We start from the raw sequence: 21,960 nt of genomic DNA, 5'->3' as shown, positions 1-21,960 counted from the left end.
CTTAGAAAAGTATTTTTCTAAGTTTCTAGCTTCTTATATGTTGGGGGTTTTCTTCTCCACCGAAGGTACTCAAGACAAAGACATCATCGGCAAAGTGATTTTGAGAACTCTCTGTCTCTCTGCCGAAGGTCCTCGATACAGAGATTATGTCTTGAGGCAACGATGGCGAATACCAAAGCTGTCACCAGCTTCGGCTTAGACCAAACCGAGGAGGAAAATACTAACTACTCCCAAGTGATTTATGTTACGACTAAGAATAAATGTTAAGGTTATAAATGTACTTTTCACGTACTGTTCACGCTAGATTGTAATCACTCTCGTGTCATCACCTTCGAGCAAGTCGAAGGTATCAATGTAATACAAATTTTGTTAATGTTCATGTGTACATTATGAAATACAAATGTGAATGGGCCAATGGATTACATTCATTATCTCTATGTATTCTTATTCATCCATTAAATGATGAAGGTATGTGATGTCGGGAAAATGGGTGGCAAAAGCGCCATCTCCACATCAACAGAGAAGTTTTAATTTAGATATAATAGAGTAAATAATACAGATATTACATGCTCATACTTCCATAATTCTTATATTTGCATAAAAATTATGTTAATTACATCTCCGTATAGAAAACCCCTGATTAAGAGTTCCAACATGAGTACATAAAAAATAAAAAATTACATCATATGGCTGACTATTACAAACTACAAAAGAAAACAAAAGTCTTCGTCTCATGTAGTCATGGATGGTTGCATGCGTATGTCAAATACGATATGATTTCATTGTTGACGAACTAATAAATATCTCTTGCATGGTTATTCGATAGCTTGGTTAGCTCCTTGCTCGACATAATATGCATGTATTTTGTTTCACACATATTTTTTATCTTGTCATTTGTTGAAACTATGGCATGGCAATGAATTTCAATAACTCAGCATGCAACTTTTTTTAATTATTTGAATGGTAGACATATGAATCATATAATATGACTCATATGTATGTCAGACCAATAAGAATTAATTGTTTGATTTGATCGATATTTATTTTGTTGATGGATGATGTTATCATATATGCATACGGTTAACCTTAAATTTTAAATATGATGATTTGATCGGATCATCTAAGACCACATGTTTTAAGACACTTGTTTACGAATGCAATTGGTATATGGTGCAAAATCTATTTAAGCCAAACCAACATATTTATTATTTTTTTATCGAGGCTTAGCGGAACATGATGTAGCGTCCATGGTGTATGTAGTTAATTTATTCTATTATAATAGCAATATATACCCGCGACATAGTACTTGGCATGTGCTGCGCTATTTAATTGGATTTAGTCTTTTTTTTTTGCGCAACTCAAGTTGCTAAAGCATTTTACGGATACTAATCCCACATTGGCCATGCAGATATCATATAGGGAATTTTGACGTGACCTATCAATATTTTTTTATCATTATCAACATCATTAGATTGTTGCATAAATAGCTCGGCAAGAGTAAGAGTATTTATCTCACACATATGAAATGAATAGAAACATATTTATAGGCCAAATGCATTATAACGGAACATATTATCCATTTGTGTACCTTAAATGAACAATATAAAAGTTACATATGTGTGAAATTCGACTAAGCGTAGAGGACTCAAGTGAATTAAGTTATGAGTAAATATATTTTTTAAACTCTCTCTTGATTATACCGATATGTTGGATTTTGATCGTGGTGCATATTATTTTATTTTATATTTTAACACTTTATGGTGATTGTTATATATATATATATATATATATATATATATATATATATATATATATATATATATATATAGCCAACTATAATGCAATGCCAAAAAAGAATATTCAATGGAACAAACCCCATTGTGTAAAGAATTTATTTTATTGTGATTGGTCTGATACGAACGTTTTTATGAGTATGGGGAATCGTTTATTTTAGAGCCAAATTTTGCGCACATCGCGGAAGACACATGTAGCCATGTATGTACTTTCTTTCTTTTCCTTTATTTAATTAATAGCCCTTGCAGCAGACCTTTATAGCAGGCTACAATGGCGTGTACGACCGATCAACACAATCTTCCTCAAGGGTATGCCCTTGAGGTTTCTCGAGCCAGCTTCTCTCTAAGATATGCCTTAGAGAGATACTTGACGGGGACTTTCTTGTCAATGGAGCGCACAAATAACTTTTTTGAACAATATTTAACATAGAATTTCGATTTTCACGTACAACTTATCGCATATATTCACGATAATTTATACATATGTGTGGAATATAATTATTTTTGGCAGATGTCGACTTTAGTACTTGTTGCTGATTTCGTATCAACAACACGAGACGAAGAACATAATTCTTCCGCGATGGTAAAGAAGACAAGGAACGGTATATCGACATGTGGGCTTTTCTTACCTTGCAGTAGACTTTTCCGATGGGTCACAACGGTGTATATGTCTGTGCAGTGTGATCTCTCTTGAGGATATGTCCTTGAGATTATGTATAACCCGGCGATGCGATCTTTCTCAAGGGTAACCCTTCAGGTTTCTTGAACCAGTTTCTCTCTAAGGTATGCTTTAGAGAGAGATGTTTGATGGAGAGTTATCCGATGCTGATGAAGCGTGCTGAAGTAGTCTAACGAGGCTTCAGCACCTTGCCTACTGTTGGGGGCCTTCGTCTTCCGAAGGTCCTCAAAAACATGATTTGACAATGTTTTCCGAGTGGATTATGTGAACAGGTATTTTCGAATCCAGAATTATGAATATGGAGCACGGCCAGGACGAAGCCTGAACCAGACGAAGGTCGAGTGCAGCCGAAGCTGTGCGCAGGGAAGCTTCGGCGCGATGGCAGAAGGGGGAACCGACTTAAAGATGAAAAGACTTCGGGGGCCTCGACAGATTTCCATAAGCCGTTAACAAATGTAATGGACATGGATGTAATTTTACGTGGGCTGCGTCCCGCGTCTATAAATAGATGAACAGTACTCCCGTACTGTTCACGCTGACTTGGCATTTGCTTTTGCGTCACGCTTGTACTTTTTATCTTCTCTCAGGACCGAAGGTACATTTGTAATTTGAAATCATTTCTATTTTTCCATGTTAATAAAATAGAAATGATTCTATGATGATGCTTATATTATATTTCATGCTTTATATGAATCCTTCGTCATTACTTGTTATGTTCACGAAGGTATGTCTCTTATGACCTTCGTCCGAAACTCATTATTTCCCGAAGGGACATAATGCTTTGAAGGACGAAGGACTTTAACACTTAACACTTTTTATGTTGCCTTGTTCTTAACTCTTAGCATTTGAGAACAAGTCCCCAACATTGGCGCCCACCTCCGGTGAACTCACTTCCACTTCGAGTCTTCGTGAACACCTTCGGAAGCTATAGACCTTCGCTATGGCGCCGAAGAAAGTTTCAGCGGCTGGGGCTGCAGCACTACAACCGCTGGACCACAACCAGGAGACCGTCTCTCTTCGGGAGGCCCGAAGCCAGAAGAGAAAAGCTGTCAGCCCGACACTTCAGGAGGAAGAGCTAGACCAAGAAATCAGGGATATGGAAATTTTACATCAACAGGTGCAAAGGAAGAAGGAGAAGATGGCCCGGCTAGCTGAGTTGCAACGACAGATAGACGAAGCCTCTGAGGAAGTCCGCCATCTTACCCATGATGAGCAAAACAGAAGGCCCCAGCAGAAAGACCTTCGTCAGGAGGACTTCGTCAACGAAGATGACTGGTATGACAATTTCCATCAGGGAAATTTTGTTTTCGATGATGTTTCTCCTTTGTCCGCTGAGCTGCAGGCTACACCTTGGCCTTCATCCTATAAACCACCCCAGCTTCCTATGTTCGACGGTCACTCAGATCCGAAGCAGTTCTTGATGAGCTACGAAGCAACAGTGTCTTCGTATGGGGGCAATGCTGCAGTCATGGCGAAGTCTTTCGTCATGGCCGTCAGGAATGTTGCTCAGACTTGGTATTCCTCCCTTCGGCCAGGAACAATCACTTCATGGCAGAAGCTGAAGGATATGTTACTGACCAGCTTTCAAGGATTTCAGACGAAGCCGGTCACAGCTCAAGCCCTGTTCCAGTGTATTCAGGATCACGAAGAATACCTTCAGGCGTATGTCCGAAGGTTTTTACGACTGAGGGCGCAGGCACCGACGGTGCCCAATGAAATTGTTATCGAAGCCATGATCAAGGGGCTTCGTCCTGGACCTGCAGCTCAATACTTTGCTCGGAAGCCTCCTCAGACCTTGGAGAAATTGCTCCAAAAGATGGATGAGTACATTCGTGCTGACAATGACTTTCGCCAAAGAAGGGAGGAGGCCTTCAGATTTTCTGAAATGACCAGGGCTTCGGAGGAAGATACTACCCGAGGCATGTCCGTTCCATCCACAACACTCAGAATGATGATAAGGGGAGTCAGCAGAACAGACCGCAGTGCTCCTCACAGGCTTCGGGGCAACAACAAACTTCCTTCCGGCCACCAGCTCCAAGAGGCAGAGGCGCCAGGGGCTTCGGCGGAAGATTCGGAGATCAGCCAAGGAGACTGTTTTGCTTGTTCTGTGGAGAAGGCAAGGGCCATACCACTAGGACGTGCCATGTTACAATCCAGAAGCAAAAGGAAATAGCCGAAGCTGCATCTCAACAAGCTCAGCCGAAGCAGGTCATGCATACCGCTTCGTATCATCCGCCTTATATCCCACAATACATGGACAACCACCCTGCAGCTTCTGTAGCTTCGGCAAGTCAACCTCAAGCTTCCTAGCAGCAGCTTCCGCCTCCACCTCCATTGCAGCAAGGTCAACAGCCAGAAGGGAGTCAATACGCTCCACATCAGAGGGACTTCAGAGAACAATCCGAAGCTCGCACAGTCAACAGCACTGTGCCAGAGTCGAAGCACATTTATTGACATATCCTACCTTTGATAGCAGTCTTTTCTATTCAGCAAAAAACATTGATAGTTTTCATGTAATAATTTCGTTGTTTCCCACGAGGAAAATCTATTTGCTCCACAGGCCTAAGTTGCTGAAGCCTAAAACTTTTTCCGTTACCAAGGAGGACCTTCGGATTAAAAATCCTTCGGAGTAACAGAAAGTCGTTCTAAGGAACGCAGAGTAAGTTTATGAAGTCACAAAAAGCCGTTCCAAAGGGAGCGCAGTGTAAGTTTTCTGCTCAGAAGTCGTTCCTAAAGGAATGCAGAGCTTACAGCGAAAAGTCAACGCTGATACCGCCTAAGTAAAAGGCGAAGAAGCTCCTAAGGGAGGCTTACAGCGAAAAGTCAACGCTGATACCGCCTAAGTAAAAGGCGAAGAAGCTCCTAAGGGAGGCTTACAGCGAAAAGTCAACACTGATACCGTCTAAGTAAAAGACAAAGAAGCTCCAAAGACGTTCCCAAGGGAATGCAGAGTTTACGAATATATTTTATGTGTATCTCCGGAACAAATATCACATGCATAACATAACATCATCACATCATTTTGCATAGCATAAGCATCATACATCATATTGCATTTGGCAAGAGAAGGAGATACTCTCAACCTTCGAAAGGACGCTTTGAGAAAGTGACATCGAAACTGTATAGCTTCGGAATACACTTCGGAGAATATTTTTACGAAACATGGGCGAGCTTTATCAGATCAATATCGAAGTTGTATAGCTTCGGAGTATAGCTTCGAAGAATGTTTTGACGAAGCATGGATGTGATTCATCAGAATAATTTTAACGGAGAATATCTTCTTCACGAAGCATGAAAAGAAGGGAAGGTGTTTTTTCGCCGAAGGCTCAAAAATGGTATGTACTTAATGTTTCATGCATCGTAAAGAATTCAATAATGAAAGGAGACTTGTATATTACATTCAAATGTACAAAGTGTTACATAGATTACACTTTAAATGATTTTTCCAAATAGCATCTAATCTTCTCTCAATACTGCTTCGGCGGCCTCATTTACAAGTTGGTCAACAACCTTGTCCAAGATAGTTTCGGCCATTTGTTTAATTTCTTCGTTGACATTTGATCCAGCAGTTTCTGAGGGAAGAGAACATTTCTTCATTACTTTTACAAACCTTGAGCAAAGTTTGGAATAAAAATTACAACACAATAAGAGCGACTAATTGGTACCTAATTGCCTTTCGGGTTCTGTACTCCTTTCGGCAGCTTCTGCTACTTTTCTGGCGTCATGAATGTTGCCACCAACCACGCTTGCTTCGGCCGAGGGGTCCTTGATGTCTTCGGAAGATAAGGTAGCTTCGGATTGAGCTAAAAATTTTACATGCCCGCAACCTTTCTTCTCTAAGACAGAAGCAATTCCTCTGGCGCCCGAAAAAGCGCATATGTCGCCACGACTGTTCAGAATCTCTTCGAAGGCCTCTGCTTCGTGGCTAATCCATTCCAGCGGACCTTCGGGATTGCCTCGAGAGAAATTCTCTTCGCTGGAAAAGGCGCCTACGCTGGCGAAGCTGGATTTAATTTTATTCACACATTCTACAGATTTGACATAGCATTTCCCCTGAGATGTGCGAAGCTCCTTAACTCTTGATTCCAATTTGCTGACCATAAAATCACTAAGTTCTCGTTTCGTTTCCTCAAGCGTGCGCTCCTCTTTAGCTCTAGCCAGCTGTTTCTGAAGATCTTTAATCTCGCATTTTTGAGCTTCGGCCTGGGCTTTTGAAGCAGCTTCGTCTTTTTTCACTTTATCTACCAGTGTAAGCAGAATTTTATCTTTTTCCAAAGCTTCGTTTCTCAGTTTGATAACTTCGGAGCGTAAATTATTAAACGCAATTTCATAGCTTTCATCTTCGGCGCTCTTTTGGGCTCTTAGTGCGTTGCTTAGGATCAGGCCCTATACGAAAAAGAATTCATATAAGAAAAAAGGAATGAGTTGCGTAAAAAATAAGGGGGTTTTTCAAGCGTTTAATTCCCATACCTTCAGGCTGTTGTACGCAAGACTGTCTGCGAGATCTTCTTTCGTCATGGCGCTTAATCCAGATTCAAGCTTCGGGAAACCAATACTTCTGGCCATTTCTCGGCAGACAGATAGCTCTTTGTTGTCAGGCAGGCAGTATAAGAAGTCATCTTCATTCGTCCCATTGAATATTACTGCCCCCTTCGGATATTTTAGCTCCTTCGCATAATGGTTAGCTTCATGAGTTTCTTCTTCAGATAGTTTTTTCCCCGAAGCATGTCGAATGATGTAATCACACATGCTGGCAGGTGCTTCGGGGATGGCAGTATCAGCTTCTTCAACTAAAATTGGTTCTGATATTTTTATAGCTTCGGCTTCCAAAGTTTGCTCCTTGAAGGGCTCTGAAGGCCCAGCTTCAGCTTCAGCCTGTTGCGTCGAAGCTTCAGTAGAAGCTTCAGCAACTTCAACACTCTTTTTTGGAGTTGTGCTTGAAGACTTAATTGTCTCCAAGACATCTAGTACGTTTACCATTCTTTTCCTTTTTGGGGTCACTGTTGGACCCTTTTGGTTTTTTGCTGTTTCGGCATTTGCTGCAGGACTCAAAACTTCTGATGCTTTTTCCTTAGTCGGTTTTTTCACTTCTTCCATTTTTTCTGTGGATGGTGCTTCGGCCATCACTGCAATTTCTGGCAGCAAGGTTGGCTGTTCAGCTTCAGCGGCCGAAGATGTTTCTCCGGTAAACTCAGGCACCGAAGCTGGTTCAATATGGCGTGGTCGGTGTGTGAGGACCTTTAACCTTTTTCCTTTCAGTTCTGGCTCGCTAGGAGCAGTTGCAACTTCTTCTTTTTCAGAGGTTGTGTTTTTCCTTTTTTGCCCTCGGATGGGATAACGATAATCAGGGTAGAAGAACCCGACTGCATCAAACACCCGGTTGAGTCTCTTCTTTTTTCGGCCTCCGAAGGCTGCTGATAGTGCAGTATTTTCAGCCTTCGAATATGCCCCAAGTAGATCATCACTTAATGTTTCAATGCTTCTTAACCAGTCGTCGTCAGGTTCGACAAATTTGTCCCCATATTTGAATGTGTATTTTAATCTGACTAGTCCGCCTTCGTCGGATTCTTTGATGGTTTCCTTCGGCATTTCCCACTTTTCTGCAAGTGGCCATACCCTGAAGGCAATGTGTTCTTGGACCAAGTCCCTTGTCCCAATAAACGAGCAGACTACTCCGAAGGCCCTTTGGCATTCTTCGGCAGCTTCGTCCATTTCGACCTTCGGCCTTCGAAGACCGAAGCGTTGCCAGACTGGTCGCATAATGATACTCTTCACATTCTCTTGAGTCGTTAGGTCATTCTTTACATAAAACCATTCAGTCATCCAAGCTCCGGACCACCTCTTCCGAAAGGTTGGCACAGGGCAGCTTGACCCGGAGCGGGCGCCGAAGCTGTAGCACCCAAAGTTGTTGTGGTATTGCTCTTTTCCCCAGGGCTTCGTCTCGTATAATAACTCATGAATATTGCAGAAGCTTTTAGCGTCTGGTTCCAAACCTTGGCTTCTCGCAGCCCAGACAAACACTCCCATTCTTATGATGGCTTCGGGAGTAATTTGATGCAGGAAGATTTGAAATGTTTTCAGTACCTCAATAACAAAGTCGCTCAAGGGGAAACGAAGCCCAGCCTTGAGGAAGCTTCGGAAGATTACAACTTCATCTTCTTCGGGGGTGGGAGAAGTTTTTTCCCCAGCATCAGCTCTCACAATAGATATGTCTCGGAAATATCGCCCCCTCATATTATCAATGTGACTCTGCTTGATGGTCGTTTTTTCCGAAAACCGCGTGACTTGGTCGCCACGGTCGATCTTCGGCCTCTTCCCCGCTACTTTCTACATCAAAACTGTCGCTGTCATCAGTGTCTTCGGACAGACCTTCAAGAATTTCCTTGGTGATTTTCTCTGTATTGGTCTCCGCCATCGCCATAATGAACCCCAGATTCTTCTCCTCCTCAAGACTCAGCTTCGTCTCAGCAGGGATCTTCTTGCCTTCAGACATCTTCGGAAACGCTAAAAAATTGTTCCCGAGGCCGAAGCTTCAAAATCAAAAAGACCAACAAATCTTAGTGCAAGAGCTAAAAATTTTAAGTGGGTCGAAGCAGAAGGCTAGTGTGCGTACCAAATGAGTTCGCGATGTGATCTTATTTATACGTCTAGGGCGTTGAAAATTGAAAGGCCCCGCTTGTCAGTGGATGTTGCTATTCTAGCAAAGGGAAGGTGTTTTTTCGGACCTTCGGCTCAAGGCCTTCGTCCATATCGCAATCTGAATTTATTATTTACAAATTAATATTGCGAGGGGCTACTGTTGGGGGCCTTCGTCTTCCGAAGGTCCTCAAAAACATGATTTGACAATGTTTTCCGAGTGGATTATGTGAACAGGTATTTTCGAATCCAGAATTATGAATATGGAGCACGGCCAGGACGAAGCCTGAACCAGACGAAGGTCGAGTGCAGCCGAAGCTGTGCGCAGGGAAGCTTCGGCGCGATGGCAGAAGGGGGAACCGACTTAAAGATGAAAAGACTTCGGGGGCCTCGACAGATTTCCATAAGCCGTTAACAAATGTAATGGACATGGATGTAATTTTACGTGGGCTGCGTCCCGCGTCTATAAATAGATGAACAGTACTCCCGTACTGTTCACGCTGACTTGGCATTTGCTTTTGCGTCACGCTTGTACTTTTTATCTTCTCTCAGGACCGAAGGTACATTTGTAATTTGAAATCATTTCTATTTTTCCATGTTAATAAAATAGAAATGATTCTATGATGATGCTTATATTATATTTCATGCTTTATATGAATCCTTCGTCATTACTTGTTATGTTCACGAAGGTATGTCTCTTATGACCTTCGTCCGAACCTCATTATTTCCCGAAGGGACATAATGCTTTGAAGGACGAAGGACTTTAACACTTAACACTTTTTATGTTGCCTTGTTCTTAACTCTTAGCATTTGAGAACAAGTCCCCAACACCTACTTGACCCTCAGTTATCCGATGATGGGCAGCCTGGCGACGTCTATGGTGGGCACGGCGGCTCGGTTGCGCTGTGTTTTCGACAACGCACGGAGACAGACTGATCGACGGCAGCCTGGCAGTGCTTTCAATTTTTTTTGCTGATCCCCATGGTGACCAAGGTGCCTTTCATTTATAGGCGTGCGGACAAGCCGAGCCAGTGCGCTGGTGCAAAGATGTGCATCAGTCGTGCACGCGCCATCGCGGTTCTGGCGTGAATGGGCCTGTTTGGTTCAGCTTTTTTCTGACCAGTTTTTCTGAGAATCTGGCTGTGAGGAGAATCTGGCTGCAGGGAGAATCTGAGTATTATTAGGATGACGTGCGGAGAAAGATAAAGATATTCATAGGGCTCAGGATCTAGAAAGTGACGGATTCCTACTATTGCAACAACTCAACCGATTATATGTTTATATTGATTTTGAATAGTTTTTACCTAAACGAATTTTATAGAAGCTGGCTGAAAAGTTGACGCGTTTGGCAGTCCGCAGCAGCTTTTGTTGGCCAGAAGCTGAAACAAACAGGGGCAATAGGCGTTGCGAGGCATGTGTGGATGTGGAAGAGCAGGTTCATACAAGCGCAGATAACGTGGGTTCGTGACAGTTGCTTTCGTCAGGCCTCGGTCTTCTCCATTTGAAAAGCATGCACGCTAGCGTCCGGCCGTCCATCTGCATGGCAAGTGGCTTTCTCTTTCTCCCTTTTTTTATTATGTGATTAAGAGAATGCTTAATTATCTCCAGTCAAAAGCTATAAGTGTGAGAGTGGAACGTGGCAGCATGTGTGAGGGTGGAACATGGCAGCATGCATACGCACATGCAAATGCTGTAGAAGTTACAATTGATTGATGGGAGACCAATCCATTCACCACTATTGTACGTATTCGTCTATAAATTTTTTATTCATGGCTAGAGGCTATGACGGTTGTATGAGAGTAGCACTTGTGTTCTCTCTTCATTATTTCATATTATTTATATATTGAATCTGTTTTATTATTATTATCAAACACTATCTTGTGATTACATTAAATATTATTTTATATTCGCTTTGTTTACAATTATATTGACAAATGTCATTTGTTCATGTCATTTTTATAGTTGTTTAAACGAATCTTTAATTAATGCATGCATGACTATTTATTGATGCGTGACTATTTAGTCATATATTCGCATGGGTATATAGTTGAGGCCGTACATATTTTAATATCTTGACGCGCTAAACTTTTAGAACAGAAGAACATTATGAACAAATAGCCACTTTAAATATTCGTATATTTATTTTTCAGAATATTTACTTATTCCATATGCATCGAAATTTAGGGGTCATATTAATCGGAGTTATTTAGCCCGCATGGCCATTTATTTTGATAAGGCCAAAATATGTGTCAACAGTATGGTCTTCATGACTTTTGTCTGATGATCATTATATCCTAGAGGAGATAATGCATCGGAAGACGAAGGTGCTTAATATTTAACAATTGTGTTGCCTTGTTCTTGATCCACAGCATTTGAGAACAAGTGACCAACATTGGCGCCCACCTCCGGTGAACTCACTCCCACGACCGTGACAATGGCTTTGCAAGGCAACCAAGTTGTGGCACCTTCGGCTACGAAGCTGGTGCTCCCAATCATAGGCGGCTCAAGTTCTGAACCAACCAATAAGAAGCAAGAAAAAGGAAGCATAGAGAAGGGTACAACATGTTGGAGTGTAGGGACCCTTCATCAAGTCCAAGTGGTCTCATATACCAATCACCTTCTCCCAGGAAGACCTTCAGCTCAAGGATTATCCTCACAATGATGCAATGGTTATATCTTGTGTCATCAAGGGCGTTTCTGGTTCACAACGTCCTTGTAGACATAGGTAGTGCAGCAGATATCATCTTTGCAAAAGCTTTCAGGCAGATGCAGGAGCAGGATGATAAGATATATGATGCAACACACCCCCTGTGTGGCTTCGTAGGAAGACAGATAGTGGCACTCGGGAAGATAAGAATGTCAATCACCTTTGGTTATGTTCATAACACAAGGACAGAACAATTTGTTTTTGACATTGTTGATATGGAATATCCCTACAATGCAATCATTGGTCGAAGGACATTAAATGCCTTCGGAGCAATACTCCATCCAGCGTATCTATGCATGATGATACCATCTGACCAGGGTCTCATCACTGTGCATGGAAGTCAAGAAGCTGCTGGAAGGGCCGAAGGGAATTGGACAGATTCAAAGGCCATCCATAACACATATGAAGTCGAAGCTCATCAACAGTATAAACATAAAAGAGATAAGACTGCCTCAGTAGACCAACCAAAGCCCATCCTTCTGTGCGAAGACATAGCCGAGCAGAAGGTGTTGCTGGGGTCCCAATTGTCTGGTGAACAAGAGAAAACTTTGTTGAGGTTTCTGTTCAACAACAAGGATGTCTTTGCTTGGTCAGCCAATGATCTTTATGATGTCAACAAAGATGTCATTGAACACTCACTTAATGTAGATCTACCTATCAGGCCAAAAAAGCGGAAGCTTCGAAAGATGTCCGATGACAAAGCTGAAGGTGCAAGAAACGAAGTCAAAAGACTCCTGGGTGCCAGAATAATTAGAGAGGTGACATATCCAGAGTGGCTAGCCAACACTGTGATGGTGAAAAAGGCTAATGGGAAGTGGAGAATGCGCATTGATTTTAAGGATCTCAACAAAGCGTGTCTAAAGGATGAGTTCCCCTTGCCAAGAATATACTCCCTTGTGGATGCAGTAGCCACTTCGGAGCTCATGAGTCTATTGGATTGTTATTCAGGCTATCATCAAATCTGGATGAAGAAGGAAGATGAGACTAAGACAAGCTTCATAACCCCTAGTGGAATCTACTGCTACCTTTGGATGCCCGAGGGGCCCAAAAATGCCAGAGAAAGCTTAAGTAGAATGACTGCCAAAGTCCTTAGCTCTCAGATTGGTAGGAATGTTCTAACATATGTCGATGACATCATAGTGAAAAACACGAAGCAAGAAAACCACATTGCCGATTTACAAGAAACATTTTCCAATTTTAGAAAGGTCATTCTCAAGCTCAACCCAGAGAAATGTGTCTTTGGGGTGAAGAAGGGGAAATTTCTTGGGTGTCTTGTGTCAACAAAAGGAATTGAAGTAAATCCAAACAAGATAGAAGCTATACTTTGGATGGATCCACCAAGCACAAGAAAAGGTGCTCACAGATTAACAGGAAGACTAGCATCCCTCAACAAGTTCATCTCAAGATCAGCAGAAATGAACTTGCCATTCTTCGAAGTGCTGAAATCAGTCGAAGTCTTTCAATGGGGACAACCTCAGCAAAAGGCTTTCGAAGAGCTGAAGCAATATCTAATAGAATTGACAACATTGACCCCACCTTCGTCAGGAGCCCCATTGCTACTGTATGTAGCTGCTTCCCACGCTGCAGTCAGTGCAACGTTGGTGCAGGAGAAACAAGATGGCCAAGCGAAGAAGCAAGTGCCAGTGTACTTCATCTCTGAAGTACTTAGTCCATCAAAAAGAAATTACACATAGCTGGAGAAGGTACTATATGCTGTATTGATGGCCTCCAGAAAGCTTCGACATTATTTCCAGTCATACCATATTATAGTACCTTCGTCTCACCCTCTCAAGGACAATATAAGGAACAGAGAAGCCACAAGAAGAGTTGGAAAGTGGGCTGCAGAGCTGAATGAATTCACTATTGATTATGTTCATAGGTCTTCAATCCAATCCCAAGCGTTAGCAGACTTCATTGCTGATTGGACGCCAGGGTCTCAGGACGAAGAAAGCACAAAAGATAACGAAGCTTGGACAGTGTTCTGTGATGGGTCATGGGGGACCTTCGGAGGTGCAGCTGCTATCCTAATTTCACCATCTAAAATCAAAACCTGCTACACAGCCAGATTGGAGTTCAGCTGCACAAATAACCTTATAGAGTATTGTTGGGGGTATGCTTCGTCGCCGAAGATCTTGAAAGAAGAAACACCTTCGGCAGATCCTTTCAAAAGCAGTGCCGAAGCTATCACCCATAAAGCTTCAGCATAGTGACATGTCTCAAGACGAAGGAGTAAACCGACTTAAAGATGAAACGACTAATCGACCCGTGATAGCTTGTATCATGATTGTAAGCATTTGTAAAGGGCATGAATGTAATTTCTCACAGGTTGCGTCCTGTGCCTATAAATAGATGAATAGTACCCCCGTACTGTTCACGCAATCTTGTAATTGCTTGCACGCGACACTCGGATTATTGCCTTTTGTCAAGACGAAGGTATAAATGTAATTAAATGTTATGTTTCAATATTTAAGTTTGTATGATGAAATATATGAATAAGTTTATGTGTTTTGATGTATTATTCTTTCATGTTTCATATTTTATGTTTTATCTTTCATTATTTCATAATTCTGGTCACGAAGGTACCTTTTGTTCATAACCTTCGTCCGAAGATCATTATACCCTTGACTGAAATAATGCTTCAATGGACGAAGGGCATTAACATTTAACATTTTATGTTGCCTTGTTCTTAATTCGAAGCATTTGAGAACAAGTTCCCAACATTGGCGCCCACCTCCGGTGAACTCACTTCCACTTTTTGAGTTGATGGCTTCGTTCAACAACCAAGACGAAGCTGCTTCGGCTATGAAGCTGGTGCTCTCGATAACAGGCGGTTCATGCTTAGAGCCGGCCAAGAAGAAGCAGAAGAAGGAGGCCCAGAGAAGGGTACAACATGTTGGGGTGTAGGGACCCTTCATCAAGTCAAAATGGTCTCACATACCAATTACCTTCTCCCAAGAGGACCTTCAGCTTAAGGATTACCCTCACAATGATGCTATGGTCATATCTTGTATCATTAAGGGATTTATAGTCCACAATGTTCTGGTTGATACAGGCAGTGCATCAGATATCATATTTGCTAAGGCCTTCAGACAGATGCAAGAGCCAAAGGATAAGATCCATGATGCTACACACCCTCTCTGTGGTTTCGGAGGTAGGCAGATTGTAGCACTTGGCAAGATCACAATGCAGTGACCTTTGGATTTGTCCATAATACAAGAACTGAGCAGGTTGTGTTTGATATTGTTGACATGGAATACCCCTATAATGCAATTATTGGTCATGGAACACTCAATGCATTCGAAGCAATTCTTCATCCAGCATATCTATGCATGAAGATACCTTCGGATCAAGGGCCCATTGCTATTCATGGAAGTCAGGAAGCTGCAAGAAAGGCTGAAGGAAATTGGACAGACTCAAAAGCAATCCACAATATAGATGGAGCCGAAGCTTGTGAACAGTATAAGTACAGAAGAGAGAAGGCTGCTTCGGCTGATCAGCCGAAGCCCATGCTTCTATGTGAAGACATAGCAGAGCACAAACTATTGCTAGGATCCCAATTATCTGAAGAGCAGGAGAAAATCTTGATAAGGTTTTTATTCAACAACAAAGATGTTTTTGCATGGTCAGCCAACGATCTCTGTGGTGTCAGCATGGACGTCATTGACCATTCACTCAATGTCGATCCATCCTACCAACCCAGGAAACAAAAGCTTCGGAAAATGTCTGACGATAAAGCCGAAGGTGCTCGGAACGAAGTAAAAAGACTTCTCAGTGCTGGTGTCATCAGAGAAGTGAAATACCCAGAATGACTAACCAACACTGTTATGGTGAAGAAGGCCAATGGTAAATGGAGAATGTGCATTGATTTTATTGATCTGAATAAGGCTTGTCCAAAGGATGAGTTCCCATTACCAAGAATAGATTCTCTAGTAGATGCAGCAGCTTCGTCAGAGCTCATGAGTCTGCTAGATTGTTATTCAGGCTACCACCAAATCTGTATGAAGAAGGAAAATGAGCCAAAGACCAGCTTCATAACCCACAGTGGTATATATTGTTATCTTCGGATGCCCGAGGGGCTCAAGAATGCTGGAGGAAGCTTCAGCAGGACGACAGCCAAGGTCCTTCACTCTCAGATAGGCAGAAATGTGCTAACATATGTTGATGGCATTATAGTGAAGAGCACGAAGCAAGAAAACCACATTACTGATCTGCAGGAAACATTTACTAATTTTAGGCAAGCTAGCCTGAAATTAAATCCAGAAAAATGTGTCTTCGGAGTGAAGAAAGGCAAGTTCCTTGAATGGAGCCGCCAAGCACAAAGAAGGGGCCCAACGGCTGACAGGAAGATTGGCATCTTTGAATCAATTTATATCTAGATCGGCAGAAAGAAATTTACCATTCTTTGAAGTACTAAAGTCAGCTGAAGTTTTTCAATGGGGCCCAACTCAACAGAAAGCTTTCGAAGAGCTGAAGCAATATTTGATCGATTTAACAACATTAACTCCACATGTGCTAGGGGCTCCATTGCTATTGTATGTGGCAGCTTCGCACTCTGCAGTGAGTGCGGCACTTGTACAAGAGAAGCTCGGAGGACAAGCTAAAAAGCAAGTCCCAGTATACTTTGTCTCTGAAGTTTTGAGTTTATCAAAGAAAAACTATACAGAATTGGAGAAGGTGTTGTATGCTGTGTTAATGGCGTCTAGGAAGCTTCGACATTATTTTTCAAGCATATCAGAACACAACCCCTGAAGGATATCATGAGGAATAGAGAAGCTACTGGAAGGATTGGAAAATGGACCGCAGAGCTTAATGAATTCACTATTGACTGCGTGCACAGATCTTCAATTCAATCTCAAGCACTGGCAGATTTCATCGCTGATTGGACGCCAGGGGCTCACGAAGAAGGGACAAGTAAAGATTCCGAAGCTTGGACAATGTTTTGCGATGGTTCTTGGGGAGCCTTCGGTGCAGGAGCAGCTACGGTCCTAGTGGCACCTTCAAAAGTCAAAACATGTTATGCAGTCAAACTGAATTTCAGTTACACAAATAATATTGCTGAGTACGAAGCACTTTTATTGGGGCTTTGGAAACTAAGGGCAATGAGAATAAGAAGGGCCATCCTAAAGACTGATTCTCAAGTTATTGCTGGCCATGTGGATAAAAGCAGTAAAGCACGAGATCCGAAGCTTGAAAATATCTGGATGCAGTTCGAAGTTTGGAAGCTTCCTTCGAAGGTTTTTTCGTCAAAAATATTCCAAGAGGTGAAAATGAGCATGCAGACTTGCTAGCCAAATCAGCGGCTCAGGGGCTCCCCCTACCCTCCGAAGTATTTTTTGAAACAATAAAAGCACCTTCAGTTGAGCTCATGGAGAGAACAGTGCTTACTATTTCTCCAGTACAAAGTGAAGACTGAAGAACTGAGATAATATCTTTCCTCCAAGGCAATTGTCTTTCAACTAACGAAGCTTATAACAAGAGAATGTAGGCAAGAACAAGACCATATGTGTTAATAGAAGGAGAATTGTATAAACATGGAGTTTGTTCACCACTCCTTAAGTGTTTATCAAGAACTAAAGGTATGGAATTAATGAAAGAGATACATGCAGGTCTGTGTGGATCTCACATTGGATCTAGGCCCTTGTTGGGATAAGTTTTTCGACAAGGATTTTATTGGCCGAAGGCAGTTTCGGATGCAGCAGCATTAGTCCAAAAATGTGAAGGCTGTAAAAAATATGCAAGAGACCAGAAGCAACCTTCATCCCTCACTCAATTAATACAGTCCACTTGGCCGTTGCAAAGGTGGGGCCTCGATTTGCTAGGCCCACTTCCACCAGCACAAAGGAAATCTAAAATATGTTGTGGTGACAGTAGAGTATTTTTCCAAGTGGATTGAGGCGAAGCCTTTAGCCACAATAACTTCGATCACTGTCTAGAAGTTCTTCTAGCAAAACATTGTTTGTCGCTTCAGAGTACCGAAGGCCATTACTGTAGACAACGGAACATAATTTGATGTTGAAGCTTTCAAGGAATTCTGTGAACAAATTGGCACGAAGATTCATTTTGCATCGGTCAGACATCCGGAGCCAAATGGACTTGTTGAAAGAGCCAATGACATTATAATGACGCGAATAATAAAGTTAATCTTTAATCAGCCCAGAGGAAAGTGGCCAGATGAATTGATCAAAGTGGTGTGGAGCCACAATACAACAATATCAAGGTCAACAGGTTTTACACCATTCAAACTATTGTTTAGTGACGAAGCAATAACCCCAGAAGAAGCTAAGACAGGATCAATAAGAACAGTGGCTTCGACAGAAGACGAAGCTGATTATTCTATGGCAAAAGATGTTATAGAAGGGATCAGGCTTCAAGCTGTGGAGAATATCAATAAATACCAAGGCGAAATAATAAAATGGCGTGACAGAAAAGTTCGGCTAAAGAACATTAAGCCAGAGCATTTGGTACTTCATTGAGTGGCCAACCTAGATACAGTAGGCAAGCTACAGCTGAAGTGGGAAGGACCTTTTTTGGTAGTATCTTCGTCAAGACCCGGTTCTTACAGACTGAAGGATATAGACGACAACAACATTCCTAGATCTTGGAATGCGGATGAGCTTCGGCAATATTATGTCTAGCTTGATGTAATCTTTTTATTTTTTCTATGGCACCCTTTTCCTTTCCGAAGGGGGAGAAAGGTTTTTAATGGGGCCATAGCATGTAATTTCTCTTTTTCTTATTCAGCTGTACGAGAGAAAAATCCCCCAGATATGTAAATGTAAAAATTGAGCATGCACCATCGAGTGCAGAGAAAAAGGAGAAAACAGGGAGAAGCTCGAAAGTCGTCCCTAAGGGGATGCAGAGCACGACGAAGCTACAAAAGTCGTTCCTAAGGTAGCGCAGCGTAAGTTTTCTGCTCAAAAGTCATTCCCAAGGGAATGCAGAGCTTACAGCGAAAAGTCAACGCTGATAACGCCGAAATATAAGGCGAAGCGCGAAAAGTCAACGCGATACCGCCGAAATAAAAGGCGAAGAAGTTCAAAAGACGTTCCTAGGGGGATGCAGAACTTACTGCGAAAAGTCAGCGCTGATACACCGAAAAATAAGCGGTGAAGCCGAAAAATAAACGGCAAAGAGACTTCAATCATTCCCAAGGGAATGAAGGCTATTGTTGTGGCTTCGTATGCGTGTGTTTGGACATTCATTTACACGACACATTACATCATACATTTGCATTCATAAAACATTCATTTAGACATACATAGGATCATCATCATCATAACACAGGCGGGTGCTTCGGCTCTAAAGATAAGGCTTCGGCAAAGAGAAAAAGAAGCAGTTTCATGCTTCGTTGTGTACGAAAAGAAGGGAAGGTGTTTTTCGCCTTCGGTTCAAAAAATGCTATTTTCGTCCACAGCAAAGTAGTTCAATACATGCACAAAAAGGTAAAGATATATTACAAAATATGCACAAATTTACAGAATTAGTATCCGATTCTGAAATTACAAATATTTTCTACAATGATATTACAAGATTTTTCTCTAGAATTTTTCTAGCAATGTCTTCGGCTTCGGATCATTCAGCTTTGGATCATCTAAACTTCGGATCACCTGTCAAGCTTCGGCTCATTTTTCTTCAGCATCATCATCCTGTACATATTAAAATGGTATGAGAGAAGTACAAACTTCAAGGAGAAGGTAAAGTAACAGGCATAAATTTTTACCGGCTTAAGGTGGCTTCGAGCTTCGTCGCCAGCCATTTTTCGCCCGCCTTTTACCCAAATTTGAGTTATGAATCTGTTTCCTATACTCCGAGCTAGGCTAGGGATATCAATTAAATATGTCGGAGATAAGCTAAAATTTGGTCTGTTGACAATTTTTCCATGTTCACAGCCAGATTTCATGAAGGCAACAGCTGTGCCCCGAGAAGCTAGCAGAGCGCAGAAATCGGCGTGTCCACCTATAACTTCGTCGAGTGCATCAACTTCGCCCTCAATATGTTCGAAGGTTTCTGACAGGTTCTCAACCAAAGGACTGAATTCTTCCGCACCGGCTCCGACCGAGTTGAAAACCTGTTTTAGCCGCTGCAGGCACCGGTTGCTGAAGTCCAAGCATTTTTCTTGAAGTTCTTTCAGTGATTTTCGCAAATTTGAATTTTTCTCAGTTTCAGCTTCAAGTTTGGCTTCGAAAATTTTCTTTTCCATGGAGAGTTCACTATTCAATCTAGCAATTTCAGCCTAGGCTTCCGCCAGTGAACCTCCCATGGTTTGAATTACGAAGTCTTTCTTTTCCAAAGTAGCCTCATGGTCTTTAATCTTCTTCTCCAGGCCCTCAATTATAACTTCATTCTTTTTGTCCTCGAGGTCTTATTGCATCCTTAGGACTTTGCTTAGCAGTAAGCTCCGATAACATAAGTTTCATTAGAAAACAATCTTCATATCAAAACAATGAAAAGTTAAGAATTTTACCTTAAAGTTAGCATAAAATAGGCTGCCGACGATATGTTGCCGCCGGTACCTGCTGAGGTCTGCTTCAACCTTCGGGAAGCCAACACTCTTTGATATAGTACCAACAACCTTCGCCCCAGTGTGGTCCCGAAGGCATCCTAAGCTTTCTTCGTTAACTCCCCCGAAGAGTAGCGCACCTGGTCTGTATCCACAAGATATAGCGTACTCTTTTAGTTCTTCTTTTTCAGCCTTCGATAATTCTTGCCCAAGAATATCTTGGAAGTTGAAGTCCTCTTCTTCCGAAATATCCTCGGCTTTCTCCTTCCCTTTTCCAGCCACTGTTGAGAGCACCTAGAGGGGGGGGGGGTGAATAGGTCATCCTGTAAAAACTTACTGCCACAAACTTGATTAAGTGTTAGAGCAATAAAACCAAGTGGCTAGAAAGGAGTTTTTGCAAAACACAATAACCACAAAGATATCAACACAGAGAGGCACAATGGTTTATCCCGTGGTTCGGCCAAGTTCAATACTTGCCTACTCCACGTTGTGGCGTCTCAACGGACGAGGGTTGCAATCAACCCCTCTCAAGTGATCCAAAGATCCACTTGAATACCACAGTATTTCTTTTCCTTTCACTATATCCCGTTTGCGATGAATCTCCACAACTTGGAGTCTCTCGCCCTTACGAAATATGATCACAAATGAACACGAAAGTAAGGATGGGATGAGCAACACACACAAGTCCACAGCAATACACACACGCACACGACCAAGACTTGAGCTCAAATGAATATCTCAAAGTTCTCACTAGAACGGAGCTCAAATCACTAAGAATGTCAAACGAGTGCGCAAGAACAAAGTGTGAATGATCAAGAATGCTCAAAGTGTGCTTGGTGTTTTCCTCCATGCGCCTAGGGGTCCCTTTTATAGCCCCAAGGCAGCTAGGAGCCATTGAGAGCATTCCAGGAAGGCAATTCTTGCCTTCTGTCGACTGGCGCACCGGACAGTCCGGTGCACCACCGGACACTGTCCGGTGCGGATTTCTTTCCTGTTCTGGCGTTGCCGACCGTTGAAGGTTTGGAGCCGTTGGCGCACCGGACACTGTCCGGTGCACATCGGACAGTCCGGTGCCCCTTCAGACCGTTGGCCCCGCCACGTGTCACGCGCGGATTGCGCGGCCGACCGTTGGCTCGGCCGACTGCTGGCTCACCGGACAGTCCGGTGAATTTTAGCCGTACGCCGCCGACGAATTCCCGAGAGCGGCTTTTTCACCAGAGCCAGCCTGGCGCACCGGACACTGTCCGGTGCACCACCGGACAGTCCGGTGCACCCAGACTGAGCAGAGTCTTGGCTGCTCGAGCCAAGTCTTTTCCAATTGTCTTTTCTCTGATTCTAGCACTTAGACAAATATGTTAGTACACAAAAACCAATGTACTAAGTCTAGAATCATACCTTTGTATTGATTTGCACTTTGTCCACCCTTTGGCATATACTCATTCCCTTAATGTGTGTTGGGCACTTAATCACCAAAATCTTATAGAAATGGCCCAAGGGCACATTTCACTTTCAACTGTGCCCGGGATCTCTTCAGCGGATGCAGCAGCTTCTTCCGCGGCCGCATCTAGAAGCATTGTATCAATTTTAGAAAGCGTGGCATCTAGATTCACATCTTCAGCGGTTTCAGCTTCAGCACTTTCGGCTT

The sequence above is a fragment of the Zea mays genome, chromosome 6 (assembly GCF_902167145.1).
Source record: "Zea mays cultivar B73 chromosome 6, Zm-B73-REFERENCE-NAM-5.0, whole genome shotgun sequence".
Lineage (NCBI taxonomy): Eukaryota > Viridiplantae > Streptophyta > Magnoliopsida > Poales > Poaceae > Zea > Zea mays.
This window is presented reverse-complemented; position numbering follows the sequence as displayed.